The sequence below is a fragment of the Orycteropus afer genome, unplaced genomic scaffold (assembly GCF_000298275.1).
Source record: "Orycteropus afer afer isolate SDZICR_OR568_19922 unplaced genomic scaffold, OryAfe1.0 scaffold00042, whole genome shotgun sequence".
NCBI lineage: Eukaryota > Metazoa > Chordata > Mammalia > Tubulidentata > Orycteropodidae > Orycteropus > Orycteropus afer.
Window position 1 is genome coordinate 691,338 of NW_006921629.1, and position 22,789 is coordinate 714,126.

A 22,789-nucleotide genomic window follows, 5' to 3' on the forward strand; every position below is an offset into this window, starting at 1 on the left:
CAAACCACACAGCAGGCCATTAACTTAAGTCCATTGTAAGTCCCAAGGTTGGCAGAGCATAGCAGGCTGCTGAGCAATGACATGGCTACATGCAGGGTCCAAGCGTGCCATAGGCTAGAGACCATTCCCAAGGCTTCTCCTTATATATGGGAAGCAGACCACATCCCAAAGGCAGCTACTCAGCTGCTTGTGCTAGATCCCACCATGGAGCTGATTGCCAGTCTCATCATGGGGACTAACTACCACCAGCTGCCCAGCCACTCAACCAGGTCCAGCCAAGTTGACACACAAACATAATGACCACACAAACCAACCCCCATAAAGCCTATCATGTTAAAAATTTGAGGTACATATAATGGTTTGTAATAACAAATGGGTGCTACTTTGCCTTGTACATCAAAACATCATTATTATTGTATTATTATGTTAAAGATGTTTCAGGGTATCTGGAAATATTTATTTGATGCTTGTTATACATAAAAAGGTACACTATATATATACTATACACTGAGACAAACATTCAACCAACCCATGTTAGATATGAACCACACCTAACTATTCTAACTTATGTACAAATTCAACTTAAAGACAGACTTAGGAATAGAACTTGTTTGTGATCCAGGGACTGCCTGCCTAAAGGAGTAAAATGGGTTGGAGAAGGCTGGGTCCCAACTCCATCTCAGTGGTGAGGAAGAGTGGCCACATGGTGACAGAGGCAGATGGTGCTGTAAGTCAAGGAGACCTGAGTCAGTCTGACTCCAGAGTACATGTCTGTAACCATCACGTTTCACTGCCTCTGCCATGCCAAGACCTCAAACTTGGGAGAACTGCCTTTAGAAGTCACCGGGCCCAATCTTCCAGTTGATGAGAAAGCCCTCCTGAGGACCTCTGACAGGGGATCTTGCTAGTCCAGTTTGAATGCTTCTAGAGGTGGGGAGCTCACTCCTTCCTGGGACAGTCCATCTGTGGTTGGACAGTGCTGATTCTCGGTAACTCTTTTTTCTATTGAGGCTGAGAAGTGACCCTCCCACAGTCCCCTGTAGATCCGCTTCTGAGCTGCCTGTATTCCTCTCCTGCAGGACAGACTGTTTGTTCCTCCAGCTTTGCCTGGAGGAAGATTGACTCAAATCCCCTGGGCCAGAGAGGGGCATTGCGACCAAAGATTATGCGGTGGGGGTGGTGGCGGCAGGAGGGGAGTTGCTGGCATTCCTGGACAGAATTAGACAAATAAATGTTCTGGGTTTTTTATCTTAAGTGGTTTCTGATCTGTCTGGCTGAATGATTGCCTGGAGCCACTCCTGTTTAGCATTCATGTGGATTCTGGGCTGGGCTATTGCGGGAGTAAATCACCAGTGCCTTCACCCCCTCACCAATCCTCAGCCCCCCAGGACAAGTAGTCTCTATGGCAACAAGGCCATCTGTTTCACAGGGCATCCCAGGCTAGGAGAAGTTCATTCTGTCCCAGTTCTGCTAAGTTACGTTGAGCACAGGGAGAAGGGAAAAGAGGAGGAGAAGGTGGGACTTGTAGGCCCTCTGATCCCACTGTCATTTAGAACAAGGCACTAGTTGGAGCTGCAAGGGCCCTCTGGGGTCTGCTGACCAATCACCCTCATTTTACGTACAAGAAGTTCAGAGAGGAAAATGGGAGCCATACAGCCCATTAGCAGCAAAGCTGGGTCTAGCAGGCAACTGATCAACATTCGTTGAATGAATGAATCACAGAATTTAAGTGTTAGAGGCAGATAACAAATTATGCCAAAATTCTCATCTAGTGCAGGAACATGCCCAGAAATCATACTCTACAACAGATGGTCATCTAAACTGTACTTGGATACTTCTAGTGACAGGGAGATCACTATTTTAACAGCTTCTGTTTCTGGACATCTTTGAATATAGAAAGTCCTCCTACAGATTGGAAGCCTGCCTCCCTGTGAATTTATCCATTGGTCCTTGTTTTGTCTTTTAAAGGCACAAATAACCAAGCCCTTCACATGTGTTGTCTTGTTTGACTAGTCTGAAAGGAAATCTAAGAAGAGATAGTCGCCATCTTATGGAGTCTGGAGAGGTGAAGAAATTGACCAGAGGCCCAGAGTTAAGTTATCAGTCTAGGTGTCCTGGCCTTCAGTGGGTACCTCCTGTTCTCCTCCCATTAATCATGCTTTGAGAGGCTGGCTTGGCTCATTTCTGGCTCCGTCCATCTGTGGAGTTGGTTCCTGAGCTGCCCCATTTTCCTGCTCACAACCTATAAACCTATTGTCTCTGTAAAGCAAGAAAGTAGCTCCCTAGCCTAACTTCAGGTCCAGAACTTGGGCTGGGTGAAGATGGTTTCTGGGTTACATTTTCCCACCAATCACTGTTGGAACAGCCCCCATGATCCTGGATTGTGTGATGGCTAGAGAAATGAGCAGAGATCATGAACTTTCTGATCTCTCCACTGGTCTATAATTTTGGGGGGCTACTGAACTCCCCCAAGGAGTCACTGGTGGTGAAAATAGTTAACATGTTTGGCTGCTAACTAAAAGGTTGGTGTTTACTGCCTTGGAAACCCAAGGAGGGGTTGCTATGAGTCAGATCTGACGTGACAGCACATAACAACAACACAACAGAGGTGTCTGAGAAGAAGGGCTTTGTAATCTATCAAAATTAACAGCAATTGAGATTCCCTAAAAAGTTGGAAAAAGAAATACCATTTGATCTAGCAATCTCATTACTAGGTATATATCCTAAAGAAGTGAGAGCCAAGACACAAATAGATATATGCATACCCATGATCATCACAGCACTATTTGCAATAGCAAAGAAATGGAAACAATCTAAGTGCCCATCAATGGAGGAATGGATAACCAAACTATGGTACATACACACAATGGAATAATGTTGTTATTGTTATGTGCCGTCGAGTCGGACCCAACTCACAGCGACCTCTCTTTGGGTTTCCGAGGCAGTATCACTACGGAAGTAGATTGGCCCATCTTCCTTCTGAGGAGTGGCTGGTGAGTTTGAACCGCCAGCCTTCTGGTTAGCAGTCAAGTGCCTTAGGCACTATGCTACCAGAACTCCCCAATGGAGTAATATGCAGCATTAAAGAATAATATAGAATCTGTGAAACACCTCATAACATTGGAGGACATTACACTGAGTAAAATAAGTCAATCACAGAAGGACAAATATTGTATTAATCCACTATTATAAAAAGTCAAGGAAATATTTACATATGAAGGAAACTTTCTTTGTTGGTTACCAGAGATGGGAGGGGAGGGAAGATTGCTAGATAGGTAAGAGAAAAGTATTGATTTGGGTGAAGGGAAAGGCAATATACCAAAGGCAAGTGACCAACCAACACAATAACACTAAGGAAAAGGAAAACACAGCAAAGTGCACAAGAGGTACGAACAACAAAGATGAGCACTTTTACCTGCACAATATTACATTATCAGTAAAATTAAGCATTCATCTACAGGTGAGTACATAGGTAGAGAGGCTAAATGGTCAGATGTGTCTAGGCAAAAGGAGATATGCCCAATGCCATATGTAAGTTTGGCAGACAATATTTCTACATACACATTTGTCTGTGCTGTAACAATGTCTATATATATGATAAAGCTAATGGGCCAAAGTTATAACTTCTTAGCTACAGCCAAACACCCTAAGAGAGTGAGTCACTGGGTCCACAGGCTCAGGACCATGGCTCCAGGGGACACCATGCTCAATTGGCATAACACACTACACAAAAACATTGTTCTACATCCTACTTTGGTGAGTAGCTACTGGGGTCTTAAAAGCTTACAAGCCGCCACCTAAGATGAAACAATTCATCTCTCCTCATCCAGAGCAAAGAATAATGAAGAAAACCAAACATGCATGGAAGCAATTAGTCCAAGGGACTGGTGGACCATGCGAACCTCAGCCTACATGACCCTGAGAGCAGAACTAGATGGTGCCTGGCTACCACTGTCAACCACTCGGAAAGGGGATTAAAATAGGAGATCCTGGATAAAGTGGGAGAAAAATGTGGAATGAAACTCAAAATTATACAAAAAGACCAGGTTTACTGGTCTGGTAGTGACTGGTGAAACGAAACCCCCAAAACTATGGCCCCTAGTGACCTTTAGGGCCTAGGATTGAAATAACTCCTGCAGCTTCCAGCCAAACAACAGACAGGTGTGTAAGGTGAACATTTACACCAGGTAGGTATACTCCTTAGAACAATCAACAAGGGGAGGCCAGGGAGAGAGCTCAGAGGGCAGAAATGCATAGGAAAGAAGGACACAAGGAAAGGATAACCAGAGGGAGAAAGTAGAAAGAGAGTTGTTACATTTTGGGGATTGCAGTCAATGTCATGAAACAAAATGTGTGTTAACTATTGTGTGGAAAATGAATTTGCTCTGTAAACTTCCACACAAATCACAATAAAAAAATTAAATTGAACAAAAAAAGAAAGATTATATTCACATAAAAAAACTAGGGAACTTCCCTGGGTATGTCCTTTTCTAATTTAAATGAAAGGTTGGGGTCCTGGTATTGTCTTGTAGGCACCTTGACCACCTTATGTCAGGGCCACATTGTCCTAAGTCATACCCTGACCACCATGTAGCCAGATGGTCAAGCCACAGAACCAATCCTGGAAACCTTTTTGATCTTCAATTATGTATGTATCCCCCTCATGGTCCTTTCCCCACATCTGTAGTCCTGCTTGCAATACTGATGAGTTAACCTGCCACCAATCAAGATTTTGTGATGATTTCTTTTGTGCTTTATCAAATATAATGAACACCATGAGTGTAGGGGGAAAAATGATCAGCCACTGAAAACCCCATGGAGCACAGCTCTAGTTTGATGTACATCAGTCACCATGAGTCAGAATCGACTCAATAGCAGCTGGTTTGGTTTCTAAGCTTCCTCAAATATTTTCCCTCTTCCTCCTCAATGTCCCTCAATGCCTTGAATTTGCTATAAGAACTATAAGTAGGGGAAGGTTTGTGAGGGTAGACTCAGGGCAGAGTGCTAGAAGTTGGTTACCTTAGAGGACAGGGCTGGAGGAATAAGGAGTGGTCAGAGCAGGAGTAGAATTAGGGCTGAGAAGCGGGTAGGGTAGTAGAGTTGGGTTTGGGAGACCACTCTACTTCTTTCCCTTCCACTCATATTGACCTCTCCCCTTACTCCCCTAGAAGCCCAGAACAATGCTACAATAGACTCCCTTCCTAGCCCTCTAAATGAGCTGACTGCTACTGGATGGATGGATGCCTGCATTCCTTTGGTTAAACTGGGAGTTTGCTTTCTACCACAGGGGCAGCGATTTAGCCAGGCATGCAAATGTGAGAAACTTGAGTGGCCTTTTCCCTAGCCAGTCATAAGTGGAGTTTTAACTGTGGTTCTCTGATTGGCCCACTGGAAGTCTGAACTTGGGTGTTAAGGTTCAATTATCCTTTTTAATGGCCCAGGGGACAGAAAGGAGCTCTGGTGACTGGACTGCTAACCAAAAGATCAGTGGTTCGAACCCACCAGCTGCTCTGGGAGAGAAATATGAGGCAGTCTGCTTCCATAAAGATTTACAGCCTTGGAAACCACATGGAGACAGTTCTACTTCATGCTATAGGCTCACTATGAGTTGTAATGGACTCTATAGCAGTGGCTTATTATTTTTTTCACAAAGGAGAGAACAAAAGAGTAGAAAATTAAGGGGAAAAAAATCCCACATACTTTTAGTTACTTTGGAATGCAGTACTTCAAGATTTTGCATTATGTCTGACATCAAATGATCAGTTAGATGACTTGCTGAGTCAGATGGCATAGGGTGTGGGAGAGGATGTGCGAAGACCTGGACAAACCTAGGATGGCCATTATTGATACCTTTCCCCTCCCCCAGTTACATTCCCCACCTTAGTTATGGCTCCTCCTTTTCAGTTGCTCTCAGACCCCTCTCTGTTGCCCCTCCCTCAGATGGTGTTGACCGAGACCTTGCCAGCATTTAGCACAAGGCCACTGGGGGTGCCCAGAGCAAGGTTCTGCATGCACAGACCAGTCACGAAGATGGATTGTTCCCTGCAATAAATATTGACGGATTCATAAATCTGGTTGCCAGATTCGATCAGAGTCGCTGCCTGCATATTCCAGGAGCAGGAAGACGCCAGCTAATTCCATACTGGGCCAGTTGATTCCCAGTGGAAGACGTCGTATGAACGTTGATGTCTGTTAGCTGTGGGTACTGTGGGGGCTGTGTGAGGGGTTTGCAGTCCTCTGAGTAGATGGGTCTGGTCTCTGAATAGTGGCAAACACTAGGATGAGCCAAGCGACAGATGGTTCCACTGGGCAGAACTGATCCCTTCTCCCTCACCGTTCCTTGGCTTCTTCAACTTGAACCTCCACACCTCCCCAACCTTCAACCTGTCTCTACAGCAACTGCATTCACAATGAGCCTAGACAACACTGAACATCTGGATGAAAAAGCAGAATCAGCCAGCCCATCACCCAGATATTTCTAAACACCTAGCTTCTGATACAGAGAAAAAAATAAAACATCCTGACAATGATGATTTTTCACTTTCCATCCAGATATTGGATGTCAGGTAAATACAGTCTCCAAACAAAACAAACAAACAAACAAAATCATTACCGTGGAGTCACACCCGACTCACAGCGACCTCTCCTTGGGTTTCCAAGGTGGTATCTCTACAGAAGTAGATTGCCCAATCTTCCTTCCAAGGAGTGCCCGGTGGGTTTGAACCACCAGCCCTCTGGTTAGCAGTCAAATGCCGTACACTATGCTACCAGAACTCCTGAATACAGCCTCAGGGGCCCTTAATTACTCTTTCCCAGAGTCCCTTTTTTTGACTTAGGGTCCCACAAGCCTCTATGAGGAACTTAATGGCAGGGAGAAGACAATCACTGTTGCTATGACGTTCGCTTTGGGTGCTTTGGGGAGGTTTCATCTGTTACTATGGATGGCCAGCTGTGTGTTTGGTGCAATGAGGTTTTGATTGACAGAGTTAGGGAACCTCCCTTCACTCCATCCCATCTTCCTTCTCCTACCCCTCTAGCACATGTACTCACTCCCTTCACCCTCTCTCAAACGCTTTGCCATCCTTTCATTTTCCTAACAAATACTTGATGAGTATTTACTATGCCAGGCCTTGACCCTGCTTTTCTTTCAGGCAACTTGCCCTTGCAGAGCTCAGGATCAGCAATTCAAGCTGCCTGTTGTGCAGGAGTGACTCCAAGACACCAGCCCTTCCCAGCCCAACCCTGGAGCAGGGAGCTGGGGCCCCTTGTGCCTCCTGATGGAGGAGAGAGGGCCTGGGATGTAAATTTGGTCAGGCCAGGGACTTGGGGAGGGCCTGTGGTAGATACAGCAACTGTGAACGTGGTGCTGGGCTACCTGATTCTACTCCTGGCTTTTCTGCCAGCTATGTGGCCTTGAACAGGTTCCTCAGGCCTGGGGCCTAAATATCCTCATGCATAAAATAGGGATAATAATAGTACCTGCCTCACAGGACTGTTGTGGGGCTGAAATAAATAAATGCATATAGGAGGCAGAAGAGTGCATGGCACAGAACACGTACTTCAATGTAAGTAGTTATTTCTGCTCTAGACTGAGGTTGTTGGCATCCCATACCACCAACTATATAGATAGAGTACCTAGTGGATGCAGGTCACTCTAGCTGGTAGTATGAAGGGTCCCAAGATCAGCCAGTCATAGTCCCTCCATGACGTCCACAAGAACACAGGCAAAAGACAAAAGACATTTGTGCTGGGCCAAATGTCCCAACCATTGCAGAGCCAAAGAAGGACTAATGAAGAGAGAGAGCATGTGGCCTTTGGCTGGTGACTGCTCTGGGAGGGCATTCTAGGAACAGGATGGGCATGAGCAAAGCCATGGTGGTCCATCACTGGGTCTGGAGAAGAGAGTAAGTTTTTTTCCAGTATCCGTGAGAGCCTTGAATGCTGGGGGGAGAGACTGTGCCTAATCCCATAGGCAATGCGGAGCTATGACAGGATCTGCAGGAGGAGTAATGCAATCAGAGCTGAGCTTTAATGTGGTCTCTCTGGCAGGGGTGGGACTGAAGAGGAGAGAGACATGCAGGGAAGGCCTGGGGCAGTTCTGGGGTCTGAGCAGAACCATGCAGAATGGAAAATGACCCCAGATAAGGTAAAGAGTGGATGCCAGAGAAGTGGTATACACCACCAGGGAACAGAGGGAGCTGGCCCTGGTTCAGGTGATGAGGTTGGACACACCTTATCTGCCCTGGTGGACCTCAGTCTCCCTCTGGGTAAGGGGAAGTAGCTACCTCCATTCAGGAAATAGTTCATGACATTTGGAGTAAAGACCTCATAAATTCAGAGCATTCAGTAGCTGGAGACATTCTGAGAAATCATCTGGTGCAACCCTTAATTTTATGATGCCAAAATTGAGATGTAAGAGGGCAAGGCGAATTTCCACTGCTACGCTACCTAGTAAGGAGTAGAGCCAGGACCACCCCTCCATCAGTCCTGGGGGAGCTCCCAAACACACTCCTCCCCTCGGCTTAGCCAGTTGCATTCAGTTAAAGTCAAGTCAATACATCCAAGATGTTCTGAGCTCCCTCTGTGTTCCAGGCTCTGAGTTAGGCACACAGGAGATCAGAGTGAGTGTCATATGTCCCCACCCTCCATGAGCCCCCACTGCAACAGGAGAGAAAGAGAGCAACGGGCACACCTCTACCTGCCCGTGACGTGGTAACTGCAACCGGATTCCAACAGCATGAGATCCCATGTTCAAGAAACCCTGCAGGAGTTTCTAGGCAGCTCCATTTCTCCCTCTCTCTCATTTTCGCTCTGTCTGTGGTTGCCTCTTGGTTCTAAATATCTTTTTCTAAATTTTCTTGATCACACACGCCCATCAGTGCCAGCCTCCCAGTTCCAGTTGCTGTGGAATTGACTCTGACTCTTGGCAACTCCATGTGTGTCAGTGTAGAACTGGGCTCTATAGCATTTCCAAGGACTGATTTTTCAAAAGTAGATTGCCATGCCTTTCTTCTTAAGCACCTCAGGTGGATTCGAAATGCCAATCTTTTGGTCAGCAGCTGGTCACCTTAACAGTTTGCAGTACCCAGGGAGTGAGTGTCCCTGCTTAGCTGGACCCTCTGACTGAACAGAAACACATGCTACAGTAGAGAGAAATGTGTGGCTATAATTCCCATGATAATTGGGGTTACCTCCCCGGCCTGGTCTCACATTCTGGCTCCCACTGTCCTTACACACTCATTCACTCAGCTTTTCAGGTGCCTGGCTGTGACTCCATCTTGCTGCTTCCAAACTCTTACCCAGACTGTGGCCTGGGTGGTACTGGTTCCTGCTGCCTTCAGAAAGCAAGAGACCTTTCTTGCTGAGAGTCTTGCACCAGGCACTGTTAGAAGCTCTGGGGACAGAGCAGCGAACAACATGGACAAAATCCCTTTCCTCATGGAGCTTCTAGTGGACAAGAGAGGCAAAAATTAGGACATAATATATTCGATGGCCAGAGGCAGTAAAAGAGAAAAACCAAACAAGAAAGGAAAACTAGGCAATGGTGGGGTGAACTGTAATTGTAGATACTGTTACCAGGGACAGCCTTGCTGAAAAGTGACATTTGAGTAAAGACTTCGGGACAGTGACTAAACTCTGGGACATCTGGGGGCAGCACGTTCCATAGAGGGAAAAGCCATTGAAAGCCTGGAGGCAGGAATGTACCTTTGGCCTTTGAGGAACAGCAAGGCAGCCCATGTGGCTGGAGCCAAGTAAGCACCCAGGAGAGCAGGAGGAGATGAGGGCAGGGAGGCCACAGAGACTCAAGTCATACAGGGCCCTGAAGGTCACTGCAGGAATGCTGGCCTTCACTCTGGGTGACCGCCAACTCCCATGGAGAACCCTCCTAATACCCAAACTCCTAGGAGAAAGCAGCTTCCTTTTTCTATCTGATGATGCTGCCTCCTCCTCTCCCTCCCCTTCTCCCTCCTCCTCTCTCTCTTCCTTTATCTGGAATTCATTCCTTTATCTGGAATGGAGGCTGGTGTTATTACTTCACTGTGGGGTGTGTGCAGATGTGGGTGTGAGTGTTTCCTTCATGCCTCCTGCCCCCATGGGTCCAGGGCCACACACTCTGTTCTGGGGCTTACAGATGTCTTGGTCTTGGAATGGCTGGGTTGTCTCCATGGGGAGGGTTAGATGCAGGAGGAAGTGAATAAAGTCTTGATGAACCCGGGGTCCACCCTGTTTGCTGTTGAGAAGGCCATTGGTCTGCCGACTTATATGACTCCTGGTACTTGTGACAGAATTTTGTTCAATGGATATAATGAGCCCTTAGTCCTACTCTTCCCATCTCCTCCTGGCCCTTCCCGCCTAAATCTGTGGGCAGTATGCAGAGAGCTTCCAATCCTATACCTACTATAGACCTACAGTGGGATCTGGAGCAAGTTACTGAGTTCCCCTGAACATCAGTTTCCTCATCTGTGGAGTGGGCACATGGGCTTGTTGGGAAGGCTGAATATGACTGCATGCAGTGTCTGGTACACAGCAAGCCCTCAATGGACCTCAGCTTCTACCAACGATTAGGTCCTGGGGTCTCTGCCTCACCCAGGAGTTTCAGAGGCCAAAGCACTGGACCCGACGCCCTGCTTCGTGTGTCAGGGGGCTCTGGAGGTGGCTGTGGTTCCACCACTGCTCCCCAGGCCCAGCCCCAAGCACTGTGGACCACCCGGGGACTGTCCTCAAAATTATGCCAGTCTGTGTTGGAATGGGTGTGGCATCTACCTTCTCTATGGTGATGTTTGTTGGCCTAATTGCCTCCTCTTCTCTCTCTCTCTTCTGAATTGCATATTTTCTTCAAGTTATTGAAAAATGACCACCTGCAGCAGAGTGAGGAGAAAAAAGTCCATACAAGGGAAGTCAGAAGCCTGGTTCCCATCCACTTGTGCTGTGTGACCTTGGGTGGGTCACCTCCCCTCCCTGGGTCTAAGCAATCATTTCTATAAAAGCTCCAGCTTGGCCCTGAGGATCAGGGGTCACTCTGGCTCTGAAAAACCTACTCTGAGGATCAAAAATATATAAATCAAACTCAAATTCTGGTGCCAAAGTTGACAGCTTCTCATCTCTGAAAAGAGGGTTTGAATTATCCTGTGTTTAAAAAAAAGAAAGGAAAAAAAAATTAATGGGGTTTAGAATGGAAAGTCCGAGTGAGCCCCCGCTCTGTGGGCCCAGGGGTGAGAGGTCTGATTATTTTCAGCATCTAATCGTCTGGATGTTGTAAGCTGTGATTTGGAAGGCTTTGCAGGCATGGAGAGGAGGTGGCGGAGTAGACCCCTCCCCGCCCTGAAGAGAGATTCATATGTGTCAGGAAGGAAGAAGGTAGGCTCCAGACAGGGGAAGATGAAGGGGCAGCTGTGAGACTTCACCAAATCAGTCTGGTCTGAGGGCAGGGGCTAGCTTCGAGACTAGGCTGGGGAAGACTGACAAAAGGAATCTTCTAAATTTAGACAGGAAGTCAACTTTGAGTGGAGAAGTCTGGCAACTAGTTTCTCCCCCGTGGGGTAGCAGTACAGGCCAGATTGGTCTCCAGAATGGGTATTTGCTTTGTCCTCATTTATTTGAGTATCAGTGTTGGGCTCTCGGAGAAGGTGACAGACTGGGGTGAAACATGTGATCAGTGCAAACTGGGGCCCAAGGCAGGACCTACTCCAGGTCTGTGGGGGATGAGGCTAGGATCAGGAAGCAGGGGTGGAGCAGCTGAAGACGGCTCAGGGGACGGGGTATTACCGGAGCAATCAAGTAACCTGATATGGACCTCTAAGGACAGAGGTCTGTGGGCAGGGTGTCTCAGGTGGAGAGGACAGCCTGAGTAAAGTGTCAGGGGTTGGCAAGTGTAGGTCTGTTGGAGGAACAGGAAGTGGACCAACGTCAACCACTGGTTCTATGTTGACTGCCCATTCTTAGAGATCCAGGCTTTAGAAAAGACAGTCCTATGTCCAAGGGACTCCATCCCTTGTAGCTAAAGCTGATTAGACCAGAGGTGGACCCTTGACCCAAACTGAGCCCATCAGAAGCCCACTCCTGGGAATGTGGAATTCAAACCCTGGGGACAATCAGCTGGCTGATGATGAGAGGTGAGCTAACAGGAAGCATAACATGGGAGCCAGGATTGGAGCTAGATGAGCCAGAGCCACCAGCCGGCCCAGATGAGACCTGCGAGTAAGCAGAAAAGGCTGGTGTGCAGGGAGGAGCAGGAGAAGGAAGCAGGGAGCTGCATAAAGAACCTGGGGACCCCTGCGCCATGAGAGAATGGGTCCTGTGGGGTTTCTTTTCCTGTTCTGCTGTCTTTATATTAAATGTTTTTTTCCCTTGAGGTAGCATGAGTAGGTTTCTATTCCTCCACAAAAAAAAAAAAAACCCTGAGCAGAGACCACTGGCTTAGCATAGGGTGGAGCTTGTGTGGTGGGGGTGTCAGGGTTAGAGATGACCTGGGGAGTGTGGGGCCAGTAAGGACGAGGCTTTGAATACAGGCTTGGAGACCGTTTCCCATTTTGTAGACAGTGCGGTGAAGGATAGGGTCATCAAAAAGGGGAAGACCCTCAAGGAGATGGGTGGACACAGTGGCTTCAGTGAGGGGCTCAAGCATAGCAAGGATTGGATGGTGGTACAGGACCAGGCAGTGTTTCGTTCTGTTGTCCTTGGGGTCGCTATGAGTCAGAGCTGACTCTATGGCACCTAACAAACAGAAGAAGCCCAAATGTGGTGGAAGGGAAGGGGACTAACCTTGAAGACTTGCAGACTGACAGATGGTCCATCAAGAGAGCCCCAAGGGCTGGGGACAGCTCAGAGGGTCTTGCTGGGACCCCTGCAAGGGCCTGGAGCCTCGTGGATGAAGGAACCATCTCTGTCCAGATTCTCCGCTGTGCCTTCCACCCTAGGTACCGTCATTCATGGTATTGCTCCCTCCATTACACAAACACACTGATCACCAGCCAGTCACTGGTTCATCCTGTCCAGACCATGCAAACAAGACCCTCTCCGGCTCCCAGCATGGTGACATCAAAAGAGCCCAGGATTTAGATTCCCACAGACCTGGGTTCAAATTCACAGTGTATATTATTAATTGAAATGACTAATTGCAGACTTACTCATTTATGATCCATCTCTCCCTCTGGCTTGTAAACTCCATGAAAGCAGGGTCTTGTCTCTTTGCCACCGTGCATCCCTTACTAGATGAGAAGCAGCCAACAATAAACTCTCAGATGAGTAAGTATTCGTTGAAAGAATGGATCTCGTCATATGTGTAATACATTCTGTTCATTTAACCAGAATGGGAGTAGCCTGTGTGTCGTCCCCTCCACCCCCGCCCCCACTGCCCCATACATACCTGCTTTTCCACTCAGTCAAATGGCAGGACCTTTTTCCATCTTCAGCATTCACCTGTCAATCTGAGAGCTCCTAGAGGCCAGGGTTCATTCATGGAAAAGGGAAAGTGTTGCCATTTGCAACCCTGACAGATCTGGCTTCCTGCTCAGCCACTTGTTGGCTCTGTGCCCCCAGGCAAGTTCCCTGGTTACTCCTGATGCCTCAGCTGGGGATATTGATAGGTCCCACTTAACACACTGCTGCGTGAGTGATGGTGTGTGTTCAAGGCTGGGGCCAGCCAGCAGCAAGTGTGCATGCTGCTTGGACGAGGGCTTTAACTGGATCTATAGGGCCAGAGCCAGGCTAGACACACTGGGGATGGCCCCGCCTCTCAGCCCCTAAAGCCCTGGCCTGGGCCTTAGAGTTGGAGCAGCCTCTGGCCCCTGCTTCCTTCCCCCGTAGGGTGACACGTGGACAGAGGCCAGCTGAGAGAGGACTGGCTACCCCAGAGGAGCCCAGACAGCCCCGAGCAGTCAGCCTGGCCCACTCTCCAGCACCCGCCCCTCATTTGGGGAAGAAAAGAACAAAAATAAACCTTGCTGTCATCAAGCAATTAAGTGGAAATCAAATAATCCCAAGGACAGAAAAGCCAATTTATAAAGGAGCAACAAAAACCAACAGAACCGCGGGGGCTGCTAGGAAATTCTAAGTGAACACAAACGGCAGCGTCACTGAGGGCTGTTGGGAGAGTGCAGGCTCTGGGCCGCACCAGTCCATGTTGAGCACTAAGAGGAGGCCCCTGCAGACCCCAGAGCCTCCAGCCTGGAGTAGGGGGAGACAGCGTGCACTAGGGAGATCCAAAGTCCTCTCCGTGCTCACGAGGCCCTACTTAATATAACCCTGTTGCCTCCCTGAAGTCCTCACCTACAACCCTCCACCATGCTGGTGCCACTTCTTAAGCTCTCCAAGCACACTCCTGCCTCAGGGCCTTTGCTTCCTCCTACTGGGAACATCCTCACAATATCCTCACCCCAGATATCCATAGGCCTTGATCCACTTGCTTCGCTTTGCTCAAATGTCACCTCTTTGGAGGGGCCTTCTCTGGCCATTTTTTCTAAAATCATACCCTCCCTGACCTTCAGTCCTTTTCCTCTTCTGCTTATTTTTCTCCACAATAATTATCCCCACCATCTGGCATTTTACATGTGGATTTGGAAATTATCTATCTCCCTCCCACAAGGATGTAATTGTCCGTGAGAGCAAGAACCCTCTGCTTTATGCCCTGTCCTTCGACACAGCATATAGTAGGTACTCTGCACATAGTGCTGAATGAGTGAGCCAAGTGAAGCACAGAGAGGTTATGCCACTCGCCTAAGGTCAAGCAGCATTAAGGGGCAGTGCAAGATGTGAACTCAAACCTCCTCAGTGTCCATGCCCACACCTGCCCTGTCACTGTGTTCCTTTTCTGGCTTCCACAGCATCATGATGGGAAGTCACCTGACCTCGGAGTGGGAGCCCTGTCGCAGGACATCTTCAGAACAGAGAGTGTGGTTGAAGCTGGTGATGGCACAATGCACAGGCCCTGGGTAAATAGGATAGAGATCCTTAGGATTTAGAGGAGGGGAGGTCTTGTGGACAGGAGCCAGGGGAGGCCTGGAGATGTGTCTCAGAAGAAGTGTCAAACTTGTACTCTCAGCAAAGCTTCCGTTGCCAAGACTGAGGGTGAGGGTGAGGGCTGGTGTGGAAGGGATTCTCCAAAGCGATGAAGCCATGGCCCTGACCCACTGTTGCTCCATTTTTGCGGTTATTCTGTCATAATCCTTCCCCTCCGTGCCTGTCCTTGGTTCACAATTAAGCACACACATACACACCCATGGGCACCATGATTGGCTTCTGGGCTCCAGCTGCAAGGCATCTTTGACCCTAGCCTGAGTGAGGCCTGGGGGTTAGGGCACTGTTCAAGAAAAGGGTGTATGTGTGGGGAAAGGGACCCGCCAAGAAGGAAGGTGGGAGTGGCAAGGATAAACCCTGTAGCCCTGTAGACCCCCCCAGTCTGGGACTTAATTCCTCATTCCTAGGACAAAAACTTTCTCAGTGTGCTCCTCAGGGGCTGAGAGGATAGAAGGGGAGACTGGACATGAAAGCACTAGGGAGGAGGGGGACAAAATGATATCCTGATTCCCCGGAGGGTGAGGAAGCCAGGTAAAGGCTTGGGTCCCAGATGTGATTGACAGGCAGGCCTCCTTGCCCCAGCCTTGGTCCTGCTTGCTTGCACTTGCTGGGGGTCCTTGGACACATCTCAGCTTCCATTGCTTTATCTGCAAAATGGGGACAGTAAGTTGGGTCCAGGATCTCTTACCTGTAATTCAAAAAGCCAATAATCCCTGACAGAACCAAATATTTGAAAAGACTCATTTGGCATTGGAGAGATAGGCTTTTGCTTACTCACAAGTGGGCGTGGGGTGGAGGATACAGGCCCCCTTGGGTATGGAGCCTGAGTGGGCAGTTCAGTCTAAGTTCATAGAGTCAGGGACGTCAAGGGCTCAGGGGTCAGGGAGGGCTGCCATGGGCCACGTGGAGGGTATGGTCATGAGGCTGTACAGCTGGGTTACTGCATGCAGCATGGATGGAGGGCATGGCAGCAGCCAGAGCAGTGCACAAAGGGATCATCGCTGCAGAGTTGGGGGAGACATAAGCCCCCTGTCCCCAACAACACCAGAGTGTCCTAGCAGTCCTCCGGAGCCCGGTCACCACAGGGCGAGTAGCAGCCAAAATATCATGGCTGACTGAAGCAGGGCTTCGAAGCAGTTCACAAAGGTTCAGATGTGGCTGTTGGGAACAAGGGCAGCATACATGTTGCATAGCAACTAAATCTCTTGCATGGTGGATTTTGACCTGAGTAAGAAATGGGCCGTGGTACCCCACTCAAAGATGGCAGCTGACCACCAAACCCAATGCAACCCAGCCCAACCCATTGCTATCCAGTTGATTCTGACTCGGGGTGACCCCGTGTGTTACAGAGTAGAACTGTTCCATGGGGTTTTCTTGGCTGTAATCTTTATAGAAGCAGATCATCAGCCTCTCTTCTATAGCATCACTGGGTGGGTTCAAACCTGCAACCTTTAAGTTAGTAGTTGAATGCAAACCGTTTGCACCACCCAGGGCCTTAATGTCCTCATGGGCTCTGTTAATATAGCAGCCAAAACAAGGGGCAAGGTTGCTCCTCTCTAGGCATGTCCAGTTCCAAGTGCACGACTTTAAGTCAACATGGAATGTGTCTAACAGAGTGCTGGGAGAAACCTTGAAACTCTATTGAATTTGGAAGAAAGGCCTGGGGCCAACACTAAACATTGGGATTTAGATGCAGGTGATTAGTCTAAAGGCTGTAGTGCTTGGAAAAGCAAAAGGCAGGCAAGCTAGAGACAATGGAAAACTTTCTGGACTCTTGGGATACCTATGCTAAGATTTCACTCTCTCTCATGGTTCTGTTAAGAATAAGCTGGCCACTCCCTGTGTAGATGGGCTGAGTCTGGGCGGGCCAATGGCTGAGATGCCCACAGGTGTCCCTTCCAGCTCCCCTGAGGTTTGGCTGAGAGTTGCCACTGAGCCAGAAAGAGAGGAATCAGACAGTGAGTGGGGTGAAGACCCTGGGGACTTGCTCCACACAGAGTCCAGAGCCCAGAGCCTGGCAGCCTCAGCTGGCTCCGTGGCCCCGGGATGGAAAGAGGGTGGCATGAGGCTAGCCAGCACACACTCTCCCCTTTTAATTACCCTTGCAGCCTAATTGGTCTTCCAGCCTCCACTCTCACAGCTAGGCAGAGGCCTTTGTTTGCAGCCTGTGTGTTTACCAAGCAAATGTTTTTTAAAAGCTTTCACAGACACAGAGAACCCATTTAGGAGGCTCGGTGGATAAAATTATTTATAGAGATTAATGGTTATCGTTCTGGTGCCTTTAGGAAATCAGGAGACATATGCCACCGACTGCGGTGGGGGCAGGGCGCCGGCCGTTTCTCTGCCGTCTCCCTACCTCGTCCTCTTAGCCTTTCTTCCATGCGGTTCCCTCGCCTCTCTCCTTTTCTGCACCTTGTTTCTTTTCTTTTTGGATTTTCACTCTGGATCTCGCCTCTGCCTCTCTGCATGCATGTCTCTCCTCTCCTCCCCACCGGTCTCTCTCCCTCCCTCTTCCCCCTTGGTCCTCCCTCTTTCTGTATCTGCTAGTTTTCCTATTCTACTGCCTCCCTTTCTCTGGGTCTGTATTTGGATTTGTAGGTGTGTCTCTCCTCTGTGTGTGTGTTGGTCTTGTCTTGGTCTCTCCTCCCTGTCTCTGTGTGTCTCTTTCTCTGGTTCTGTCTCTGTAAGTGTGGATCTCTGTCTCACCCTGTCTGTTTCTCTTCCCCATCTCTCCTCTCTGTCTCTCTTCTGTCTCCACCCGCCCCCCCCCCAAGCATCCTGTGTACTTTGTGCAGACAACCACATTCCCTTAAAAGCAGTTGCATGCTGACGGTGGGGGTGGGGTGGCGGGTGGAGGGTGGGCAGCCCCTCCCCATGGCCTTTCAGGAGGGTCTCCTGCTCCAGTGAGAGGCTAGGGAGCAGCGAGTGAGCTGGGTTCCTGAGGTCCAGGGCCTGGCTGTGCTGTAGGGAGCTGCAGGGACAGGTACTCCAATGCCTTGATACGTATGGGCTTGGAGGTGGAACCGGGAGCTCTGGTAGCATAGTGCCCAAGGCATTTGACTGCTAATCAGAAGGATGGTGGTTCAAACCCACCAGCCATTCCTCAGAAGCTACTTCTGTAGTGATACCACCTCAGAAAACCACGGAGGGGTCACTGTGAGTCAGATCCGACTTGATGGCAGCGAGTGAGGGGGTGTAACCAATGCTTCCACCTGCAGAAACAAGGCTGAGGGAGAAGCACCTGCTGCTGTAGGTCCCCCAGGGTAAGGAAGGGGAGCAGAGGGAGACGAGCACCTTTTCAGGCTTTAGGCCCTACAGAGCCAAAGGTGGGCGGGCCTGAGGGGGAAGTTAGGGGCTCCGGAAGAAGATCAAGGATTCTAGGGGGAACACTTGAGAACTGGGTAGAATTTTGAAGTTTCTTTGAGATTGGTCACCAAAACCTTTCCCAAACAGGTGCCTACACACCCAGCAACTCTGCCAAGTGTCCCCTACCTTTCTCTATCACAAGCAGAACTTCTCTACCCGTGAGGCGGCCCAGACTGTTTTTAGACAGCTGTGACCAAGGAAATCACCACTACACTGAGAAAATTCTCAGCCAGAGGAGCAGAGTTCTGGGAATGAAGAGGTGTCACCCCCAATTCTGGGGGTGCCTAGTCCAAGGGAAGGACAGAGATCCTGCTTTGCGTATTGCCTCTGTCCAATGGAGAAGACAGCTTCTGCACCTGCAGAGCTGTGTGGTGTCCTGGACAAAACTTCTGTCATTGGAGGTGGAACTGCACAGATTGGCCTCTAGTCCTAAATGAGGTGTTACCAGCTGCATGCCCTGAGCTAGTCATTCCACCCCTCAGAGCTTTGGATAATTCCTATGGAAAATGGGATTGGTAATAGTCCACCTACCTCTTAGGGTCAAAGGTAACATGATGTAGAGATGTAAGAGCCCAAACATGCAAGTGGTTGGGGTGAAGGGTGGTGGCTGAAAAAACCTCTTGTGTTCTAATTCATACTTTTCTACTTGCTAACTATGTGGCCTTGTGCTAATTACTTAACCTCTCTGAGTCATAGTTTGTTTCTCTATGAAATGGTGATAAAAATAGTCTCTTACATGATACAGTCATCATGAAAAATGAGGCCTTGAATGCCTGGTGCTTAGGTTAGACAAGTTACTTAACATCTTGGTGCCTCAGTTTCTTCACCGTAAAATGAGGATAATGAGTATTCCTCACATCCAATGGTGGCTGTAAGGATTAAAAGAAATAGCACATGTAAAGCATTTGGATCAGTGCCTGGTACAGAGTAAGCACCATATGTGGGTCATCAGTTGTTATCAGCACAATGCCTGGCCCATAATAGGAATTCAGTGAAAGGGGTCCCCCATATAGATTCTGGAGCCCACCTCCTTCCTTTCTCTGGAAGTCCTTCACCTGGATTCCTACCATGCCCACCATGCTGAAAGGAGAGTGTCTTGTGGCTGTAATCAGAGCTGCCTTCCTGCTTTTCCATCTTCCAGGACTACCTGGGGGAAGGTGAGGTTAGAGCTCAGATCTCTTGAGGGGGACATGTAGCTGTAGCCCCTGGGGAGCTCTCTCCACTGCTCTCCCACTCATCTGTCCATCTGCAGGGCTGCAGTGGGATGGCTCCTTAATGAGTCTCCATGGGGGTTTTCAGATCACTTGCTTCTCAGGAGACCTGCACCCTGCAGGCTCAGAGAGGGTGGGCGTAGAGGTGGGATAGAGCATCTGTAGTGGGGAGCCTTAGGAAGAGGGACTTGCCATCCCCCATGTCCCCGGGGGCCACTGGAGTTCCAAACCACAGTCACAGGTATTACGCTGCCTGCACAAACCCTTTAACTATTGCAAGGTGAATACAACAAACTGGGCACAGAACTCTTGGGTCACTTGGCTGCCCAGCCTCATCTCCCTTATCATCTGCACAATGAATGGTTCTTTCCTGCTCCCTTTCCCAGGAGTTGATGAGGGAATTCAAATCAAGGGGGCTTCCCAGGGTCTTGTTTTCTGTCTTTATGTTTGAACTTTTAAGAATATTTTGCATCTCCTTACCCTCTGGACCTCAATTTGCTAGCTTGTAGGAGGAATTAACAGACCTGAGCCCATGTAGCCTAAATGGAAAGGATTAGTAACTAATAACCATGATAATAGCCACCAGTGTTTGTTCAGGACTTGTCTGGGCCTTGTGCAGACTCTTTTTGCTTGGTCCCCTTTAATCCTCATTACTCTGTGAAGTAGAGCTATTGTGATCCCTGACCTTCATGAAACACTGGGAGGTCCAAGTTACACAGTCAAGTTCAATAACTGGTAGAAGAACCAGGACTCCAACTTTGCTCTGACTCCTGCCACCTGGGCGTTTTGGTGGGGAAATGTGATGATTCTCTTCTTGGGGAGCGAGGCTCCACTATACAGGAAGTGCTCACCAGGGAAAGGCACAGTAGTTGAGGCAGGTCAGTTGCCCTGGAGTCCAGAAGGCCTTAAAGGAAGAGTTTTGGCCAATTCTACTGTGGGGAGGGGATGCTAGAACATAGAGCCTCTTGAGTTTCTTAAGGATCCACTTGAAGCCAGGGCCAGCCTTCCTAAGGCTCCCCACTACAGATGCTCTATCTGTATCCCCACTCAGATGTCTCTGAGTGACAGCAGAGAGCAGGGAGAAGGCCTAGTGAAGGTGAGAGAGACCAGAATGGAGATCCTCTGGGTTAACAGCTACTCTCAGGGTAAACCAGTTGCTCTTGAGCCAGTTCCCACTCATGGCAACACCATGTATATCAGAGAAGAACTGTGCTCCACAAGATTTTTAATGGCCGATTTTTTTTTAAACTTTTTTTTTTTGTGTGTGTGTGTGTGTGTGTGTGATAGGGGTGAAAGGTTACAGAACAAATTGGTTTTTCCTATAATAATTCATACAGATTTTGTTTTGTGACATTGACTGCAATCCCCACGACGTAACAGCACTCTTCCCACCTCCTCCCTGTGTTTACCGTTTCCATTTGTACTTCTTTCCTATTCCTTCCTGCTTTCTTAGCTTTATTCCTGGGCAAATGATGCCCCTTTGATCTCCTATTGTTGATCATTTTAAGGGGTATATACCTCCCTAGGGTTACTGTTCACCTTATAGGCCTGCCTATCATTTGTTTGAACATTAAGCCACAGGGAACTTTCTAGCTCCAGTCTTGAAGGTTATACAAGGGCCATAATCTCAGAGCTTCCACCAATCTCTACCAGACCAGTAAGCCTGGCCTTTTAATAATTTTGAGTTTTGTTCCACATTTTTCTCCCACTCTATTTGAGACCTCTTATTGTGATCCCTTCCAGAGCAGTCAGCAGTGGTATCTGGGCTCCATCTAGTTCTTCTGGTCGCAGGGTCATGGAGGCTGGGGTTCATGCGATGCATTAGTCATTCGGATCAATTGTTTGTTGGCATCTTGGACCTTCTTCACTCTTCTTTGGTTCGTATGGGGAGAGACCAATAGTTGCATCTTAGATGGCCACTCATAAGCTTTTAAGATCAGTCACTGTTCACCAAAGTAGGGTGTAGAACATTGTCTTTGTGTACTATATCATGCCAATTGACTTTGGTATCCCCCAAGACTGTGATCCTGAGCCCCCAGGCTCAGCAACTCATTCTTTCAACATGTGTGGTTATGACTGAGAAATTGTCATAGCTTTGCCCTCTGTATGCTCTACTATATTCATGGATATACTTTCAGCATATGCAAACACATGTACAGAAATATCCTCTATCAACCTGTATACAATCATGAGTGTAGTCCCATTCACCTTCCCATCCTGTTCAGCTTGTGTTTCTATGTATCCACTTGTAATAGGCTAATATCCATAAGCCTACAAGGAAGACCAGTCAATATTACTATTATTCAAATTTACACACCAATCACCAAAGCCGAAGATGAGGAAATCGAAGATTTTTACCAACCTCTGCAGTCTGAAATTGACCAAACATGCCATCAAGATGTGTTGATTATCACTGTTGATTGTAATGCAAAAGTTGGAAATAAAGAAGAATCACCAGTAGTTGGAAAATATGACCCTGCTGATAGAAATGATGCCGTAGATCACATGATAGAATTTTGCAAGACTGACAACTTATTCATTGCAAATACCTTTTTTCAACAACACAAACGGTGGCTACACACATGGACTTCACCAGATGGAATACACAGGAATCAGATTGACTACATCTGTGGGAAGAGGTGATGGAGAAGTTCAATATTTTCAGCCAAAACAAGGCCAGGAGCTGACTGTGGAACAGACCATCCACTGCTCATATGCAAGTTCACATTGAAGCTGAAGACAGTCAAAAGAAGTTGATGAAAGCCAAAATATGACTTTGATTACATCCCTCCTGAATTTAGAGATCATCTAAAGAATAGATTTGATAGATTGAACACCAATGACCAAAAACCAGAGGAATTGTAGGATGACATCAAGAACATCATCCATGAAGAAAGCAAAAGGTCATAAAAAGACAGGAAAGGAAGACCCAAATGGATATAAGAAGAGATTCTGAAACTTGCCCTTGAATGGAGAGTAACTAAAGCAAGTGGAAGAAATGACAAGATAAAAAAACTGAACAGAAGATTTCAAAGAGCAGCTCAAGAAGACAAAGTTGGGGCTTCCGGCAAGATGGCGGACTAGGCAGAAGGATTGCAAAGACCCTCTTCAACAAAGAAAAGGGAAACCAATTAACACAGACACAGAAGATAATCTTGGACCCCTGAGCCTTGAAGGGAAGGATACAGAATTGGACT